Here is a 7,152-nt window from a genome sequence, read left to right as displayed (position 1 = left end):
CATGTATGTGTGGGTGGGTGGGTGGGTGGATGATGGATGGATGGTGAGGATGGTGGTGGATAGTGGGTGTTTGGATGGATGACGGATGGATGACAGATGGATGATGGATGGGTAGATGTGTAGGTGGAAGAGAAGCTGCACGGCCTAGGCTCTCCCCTCTGGGTCACCTCACCTGGCAGGACACTGGAGGTGCAAAGTCACAGTTGTTAATTCAGGAGGCACTGTTAGCTGAGCACTCCTGTTGGCCAGAGGTACCCCAGACTGGCACAGACTACTGGATTTGTGCGATGGCATTCCAGCAATTTCCATGCCGATTGCCAGGTGAGATTTTTTACTACTCATTCCCTGGCTTGGAAATGTGGAAAATCAGACCACATGGTCCCCGAGCCTGGGGGACTGCAGCCTCCCGCACCACAGAGGGCACCCCGCTCACCCCCAGGTGTCCTGGGCCGTCTGCTCTGGACACCGCCGGAAGACAGAGCCTTGCCTTACTGGCCCGCGTTGCTGGGACAGATTTCTGAGCTCAGCTCCAACAGGGATCAGATTTATGGCTGGGTTTATTTAAAGGAGGAAGCAGCAATAAAGCGCGGCACCCAGGGAGTGAGGAGCGAGAGCCCCGCAGGAGACAGTGAGCAGGTACTGACAGATGGGACTCGTTATTTAAAGTTACCCCACGGACGGAGCGGATGGCGGGCCGGGCCAGACGCCCCTTGGAGGAGATGAAGAGTCCATTTCCTTCCTCTAGATAAACATGCCAGCAGCCAGATCCTTCCGTGATGATAAACGGTTTCCTCCAGCCACCAGTGCAGGGTCACGCCTCTCGCTGGCCGGAACCAGTGGCCCATCCGAAGCCACGGGCAGGACGGCCCCGGGCAGGCGCTCCCACGCCGGGCCACAGCGGCTGCGGAAGTAAGGAGCTCCGGGACGGGCTGGGTCCTGGAAGGAAGGGAGCCGGGCCGGGAGGGGGTGGGGACCGCCCCACGCCCCAGGAACACGGGCTGGCATTGGGTGAAGTCTGAGTTCCCCATCTGGTGGGAAGATGGTCTCCCCACATCATACGAGCATCTCTGGCCAGCCCGGGGCTGATGCAGGAGGAAATGGGTCTGGCGGATCCGTGGGGCCTGGAGGAGCAATCCACCCCGACTTCCAAACATGGTCCAAACGAGGTTATTTATAAAAGGCCAGTTGCTGGCTCGTGTACCTGGTGGGGCTGGAGGAGAGGAGGGGGCGGAACCCGTGCTTGTGGCCGCAGGGGTCCATCTGCTGCTTCCAGCCTCCGGAGCATCTGAGATGGGTCTGTGGTTTCCTGCTCCGGAGGCTCACCTGGGGGTGGGCAGACGCCGGCTTGAAGGCCTGGGACTTACGGCAGCCCCCTCCACCCCAGGCCCGAGTCCTACCTGTGTGCCCTCCCCTCCCCACCGGGAGCTGCCTCCTGACTTCCCTCACCCCCCAGGGCAGCCCGTGCTCTGCAGTGAGGAAGGGGTCGGGGTGTGGGAAGCCACGGGAGGCAGGAGCACAGACACCCGCTACCTTGGGACGACCCCTGGAAGAAGCCAGACTCAGGAGGCCACGGAGCAAGACTAGGGAAATCTGTAGAGACAGAATGCAGACCCATGGTGGCCAGAATTTAGGGCTGGGGGTAGAGAGGGGAAGTTAATGCTTAACGGGGGCAGAGTTTCCTTCTGGGGTGATGAGAACATTTTAGAATTTGGCTCACGGGCGGCGCTTAGCCGTGGAAATGTACCAGGTGCCTGAATTTTCTCCTCAACGCGGTTCCTGTCACGCCGCGTGAACTTCACGTCCACCTTTTTAAAAGGGCGTGTGGGGACCAGCAGGGCCTCCGGGAGGGACCTGCACGGGGGCACCTGCTCCTCGGCCTCTGCTGGCGGGAGAGAGGGACTCCCCAGGGCCATCTGTACTACAGGCCCCACCGCGTCGGGGCGACGGGACGGAATAACCGAACCTCGGGAGTCCTCGGGCCCCTTCCCTCAGCCGGAGCCCACACACACACAGTGGCCGAAAGCTGGTGGCCAGGCCCAGTGCCGTGCACGCCACGCCCCCAGGGTGGTGACCGGCGGCCTTGGTCCTGGGTGAGGTTTCTGACCAGGGTCCGTGTGTTATTCTCCCTGCCAGATGGCCAGCGACCCGGAGGCAGGGGGCTTTCTGGCTCACCCGACTCCCCCCCGCAGCCAGGCTTTCCGGAGTCCAGGCCGTGGCGGCGCCTCGCGAGAGCACCTGCTGAAAATTCAGAACCTCGATGTTCTTGCCCAGCATTCGGCATCTGGGCTACGAAGACGGGGCCTGGAGGTCTGCATGTTCGCGAGTGCCTCTCCTGAGCTGAACGCACAGCCAGGTTTGAGAACGTTCTGCCTTCTGGCCCCGTGGCCAGGGTTGGAAAGGGACGTGGAGGGGACGAGGCGTTTGCTCTGGCTGTGGTTGTGCAAGCAGCCTGCCACCTTAAGGAGACCTGTTGGAGGACTGCTTTCACGCTCTTCACACCCAGCGGGACCCCCCAACCCTTCCCCGACAGGGAATGACCCTCCTGGAGATCCGGGGTTTCAAAAAAAAATGCTCTTTTAAAAATGTGTCTTTTTTTTTTTTTTTTTAAGTATGAAAAGAATGTTTGGAGCCTCCCTACAAAGGAATAATAAGATTAAGGGATTTAGAGGAGACCTCGGGGGGGACAGACACAGAAGTCCGGGAAAGTAAAATCTCTTGCTCACAGAGAGCCAACAGACAGCCAAGGACGTGGGGAGCCCTGTGAGGTCTGAACTTACCCTGGCAGCCTCATTTGGGGATTTCAAAGTCGGCTCTCATGGGATGGTGATGACAGCAAAGACAGGACAGGCCGCCCCGGGCCCGCCGCACCCTCTCCTTGCTGCCCGCCGCAGCGGAAAACAAAGCAGTGAGATGGGCGGTCCGTCCAGCTCTGGCCTCTCTCTTCCTGGATGCACAGCTGATCTGCACACCCATCTTACTTGCACTTAGTGTGGCCGTGGCCTGAGCATGGAAACGCCCCAGGCCTGGCCCGTCAGCAACTCTGCGGGGGCATCTGGAGGAAGATTCTGAAGCCCCAAGAGGACCACAAGCCGGAGGGAGCCTGGGTCATCGAATGAACTCCTGGAGTAGACTCTGCCCGCAGTTCCTGCTGCCGACCTGCACTGAACTGGAAATAAACCTTTAATGTGCGAAGCCACGAACGTTTGGGTCATGAATGGTAACGGTCCTCTCACGACTCTGAGCTGATGGTCATGGCCACAGTCAGCCAAGTTCTCATCTGGGGAAACAAAGCCCCTCGTTGTCGGGGGCAGGTGCACCTCAATGGTCCAAGGTCACCGTCCAGGACCCAGGGAGGCGAGCCCCAGAGCCCCCAACTCTGACCCCTCGTTGAGGAGAAGTCGAGATTCAGAAACATGGGAGGAGCACCCCAGGTTGCCGGCTGGTAATTCAGGGGAGCGGGGACTTGAACCACCGTCTTGGCCTCCAGAGCCCGTGCTTCGTGACCATTTCGCAATCCTGGGGAACTGGAGGCGCAGCCATGAGCGTCCTGGTTCCGTGCAGCCCTCGGGGGCCAGCCTCCGTCTTCCCCGGCCTGGGGTCTCTTGGGGACGACCCCACTCGCACACAGCTTGGTTGCTCCTGAGTCCGTGGCTGGCCAGTGCGGTGGGGTTTGCTGTCAGACCTGCCCCCCAGGGTCACACCTCTGCCCTGTCCAGATGCACCTCAGGCTCCCCGGCTGCGGTCGGCTTGCTCAAGGGGGGCATGTGTTGGATGGAGAGTCAGGAGCGGGGATCCGGCCCCTGGAGGGACTCTGTTCACCGAGTCCCTGCCTCTCCCGCTGGCCACCACTGGGCCTCCCTCCATGTGGCAGCTGCACCCACCCCATCCCTACCTCACAGCCCTTCTGCCCGGAACTTTCTTCCCAGCTTCCTCCAGACGCCCCCCGCCGGCCTCTGCTCTGTCACTTCCGAGAGGCCTCCCTCCGACATCATTTTGCAACCCTCAGAGCAGTTATGGACAGAAAGAGAAGACCCTGCTGACCTCCCCAGGCCCCCGGCATGTCCGGTCCTCACGTCGAGCAGAAACAAGACAGTCAGCACCCAGACTCCGGAGTCTCCTGCGTCCGGCGGAGGCGGGCAGACCTTCCCTGCACAGGCTCAGGCCCCTGGGAGCCCGTCCTCGCCCCCCAGCACCTGGGGGAGTGTCTCTTCTTCTGGGGGAGTGTCCCCACGGCCTCCCTGTCATCCGCCTCCCCCCAGGCACGCTAGCCCTCCGCTCTCGCCCCAGCCTGCCTCTGTGGGTCCCTTCCGCCCGCAGCGCCCCAGGGCAGTCTCCTTCCCAGCCACCTGGTCCGGACTTCCGTGTGAGCCCGCGGAGAGGCTACCCTGGCAGCCTCTCCTTCGGGACCTGTTCCTGCTCTTGGCCACTCTGCCTCCCCCATCACGCCCTGCTGCAGGCCTCCTGATTACGTGTGGACAGGACTCTGAGGGGGTCGGAGTGGATTGAAGGGCGGTGACCCCCAAAGAACCGTCCTCATCCTAAGCCCCGTAACCTGCAGGTAGGGCCTTATGGGGGGGAAGGTCTTTGCAGGTATGACTCAACTAAGAACAGAGAGCTGACTCCTCCTGGATGTTTGGGGGGACGGTGTTAAATCCAAAGACTGTGTCCTTACAAGGGAAAGGAGGGGGGACCGAGGACGGGCCATGTGACCACGGAGGCAGAGGCTGGGGGGACTCCTGGGGCCCCAGAGGCTGGAAGAGGCAGGAAGGACCCCTGGCGGGGCCTCTGGAGAGAGTGCAATCCTGTTGGCAGCTTGAACACACCTTGATCTCAGACCCTGGCCCCCGGGCTGGGAGGGAGGCAGCTCGTGTGGCTGTGAGCCCCCGTCTGTGCCCCTTTGTGGCAGCCACCCCAGGATACGGAGAGGAAGCTGTGCCCACTCTTCCAGAATGTTGGCCCAGCAGCTCCCTCTCTGTGGGGTTGAGTACGGGGCGAGGGCTGAGCCAGCGGCAGCGACGGGACCCCCACAACAGACCAGACCCGACGGAAGGGAGTCTCCAGGGCAGTGGAGTAAGGTTACCCCGTGGCCGGAAGGGGCGAGAAAGGCACAGGCGCCTGTGTGATGGCGTCAGCTCATGCAGGGGGAGAAGGAGCAGCGTGGAAGGGGAAGAGGGCGCGACCCGTCTGCCGTCTGTCTGGCCTCAGGGAGGAGCGGTCCCCGAGCTGCCTCGAGGTGTGAGCAGAGCTCAGGAGCCGGCACCTCTGGAACGCCTGGCAGCTTGCTTCCCAAGAGCCAGCAAGGCGCAGAGTCTCTGACTTGCCGGGTGGGGTGGGGTGGGGGCCTTGGGCCTCTTTTACAGTTCGCCTGATTAGGTCAGGCCCACGCTGGCTGACTCCTGGATGAACCCAAAGTCGACAGATTAGGGATTTTAATGATATCCGCGAAGTCCCTCTGCCTTTGCCCTTCCCGCTCCGCACTCACAGCCGTGATGTCACATCCCGTCTGCCACTTCTGTGGGCTGCAAGTAGGCCCCGGGACTCGCCCAGGCTCAAAGGATCAGCAGAATGTGACTCAGTGGGGCCCCATCTCTCCCTGTCACCCAAGAGGGTGTCTGCCACATAAACATTGCTTTTTTTTTTTTTTTTTTTTTGGCAAAGCTCATTAAAAAAACAAAAACAAAAACAAAAAAAACCTGTAACCTTGGGAATGCCATGCTCGGGGCCCCTCCGGGACCCTGGAAGCACCTGGCTAGAGCGGGACTCTGAAATCCAACTCATGTTAGCCTCACGGGATATCTGCGCTTGAGGATGTCAGGGAGGGGACACCCGACAGGCCGAGGTCAAAGCCAGGAGTTGGGAAACAAAGCCCTTTCTCAGTGAGACCCCAGGAAGCCGGTTCCGGGGCCCGTCTCCCTGCCGGCTCCCAGGGCAGCTGCTGCCCTGAGCTGTTCATTCTAGGACCCAGCACTTGGAAAGAGTCCAGGGCATGACTCCTCTGTGTGTGTGAGAACTCCTGGGGCACCCGGCTCCTGGGGGGCCCTCGCCTCTCCGAATCGTGCTGGTTTCTGGGTCTGGCTGACCGTACACTGTGAGCCCCTCGCCCAGATGCCCAGCAACTGCCTTAAGACGGACCCCAGCTACATGCAGGTGGGTCAGGATGACAGAGTAGACAGAGGCATGGCAGGGAGATGGGGCTGGCCCAGAAGCATGTGGGAAGGGCCCTGGGGCAGAGGGGTCCCCGGGTTAGGAACCGTGCCCCCTGGTTCGGAGAAAGGCTGAGTCGTGCATGGGGCGTCTTGTTTGCATTGGGCTCCGCTTCTGCGTGTTCGTTTACACTGGCAAACCCTGAAAGGGGACGTCTGTGCCTGCTTGTGCGGGGCCGCACCTGACCTGCACGCCTCGGGGCGGGCGGAGGGGAGGCAGGCAGGACACGGGGTTTCTCGGCTCAGCCCTGCACCTGCTGCGGACCCCAGCTGGCCCCTCAGTTTCCTTACTGGCACAGGGCAGGGGTGAGGCATCGGTGTGGAGACCCAGAGCCCTCAGTGGGAGCCGTTTGGCAAGGGACGGGAGGCATCCGAGGCAGAGCTCTGAGGAACATGGCCTCATCCGTGCAGGGTCCTGGGCAGCTGGCGGACCCCTCCGGCCTCCCCCTCAGCCATCTCTGCTGAGCCGATTAAAGGCCACGTGACTAGGATGATGCCTGGGGCCGTTACTCTCCAGAACGTTCTATTTCCTAAAAGAGACGGCGTACAGGATGGCCGAAAAACTAAGCCAACAGCGCAAAACCCACTCGTTGGATTCTCCCTTCTTCTAGCATCTGGGGGAAGGGGGGTTCCTGGCCATCCCCCCTCCGAAGGTCAGCAGCCTGGGTCCCGGCCCCTTGTCCGGGACTCTGCAGCGCCGGCTGGACCCGCTGGCTGCATCCAGCACCGGCGACCGTTGTCCCCAGCCTCTGCATGCAGGGCCAGGAGCGAGGCCAGCTGGGGGCGTGTCCTGCCGAGCTGCGTACCCTTGTCCTTCTCGGTGCCTTTAGAACCGTCTCTAGAACCGTCTCTTTCTCTGCTCGTGGAGACCTGACCGTGGCTGGAGCTGACCTGACCGCGGCTGGAGCTGACCTGACCGCGGCTGGAGCTGACCTGACCGCGGCTGGAG

General features: G+C 61.6%; 1 long non-coding RNA gene across 1 annotated transcript; it reads right to left on the bottom strand.

The window, feature by feature from the left end:
- Positions 1-925: 925 nt before the first annotated feature.
- LOC132004486 (uncharacterized) lies at positions 926-2,858 on the bottom strand. The gene is made up of 3 exons (XR_009400528.1): positions 2,778-2,858; positions 1,531-1,590; positions 926-1,323 (listed from the first exon to the last, which is right to left on the bottom strand). It is a non-coding gene; the product is annotated as an uncharacterized LOC132004486 (long non-coding RNA).
- Positions 2,859-7,152: the final 4,294 nt, after the last annotated feature.

Source organism: Mustela nigripes, chromosome 1, assembly GCF_022355385.1.
Source record: "Mustela nigripes isolate SB6536 chromosome 1, MUSNIG.SB6536, whole genome shotgun sequence".
In the NCBI taxonomy this organism is placed as follows: Eukaryota; Metazoa; Chordata; class Mammalia; order Carnivora; family Mustelidae; genus Mustela; species Mustela nigripes.
This window is presented reverse-complemented; position numbering and strand designations above follow the sequence as displayed.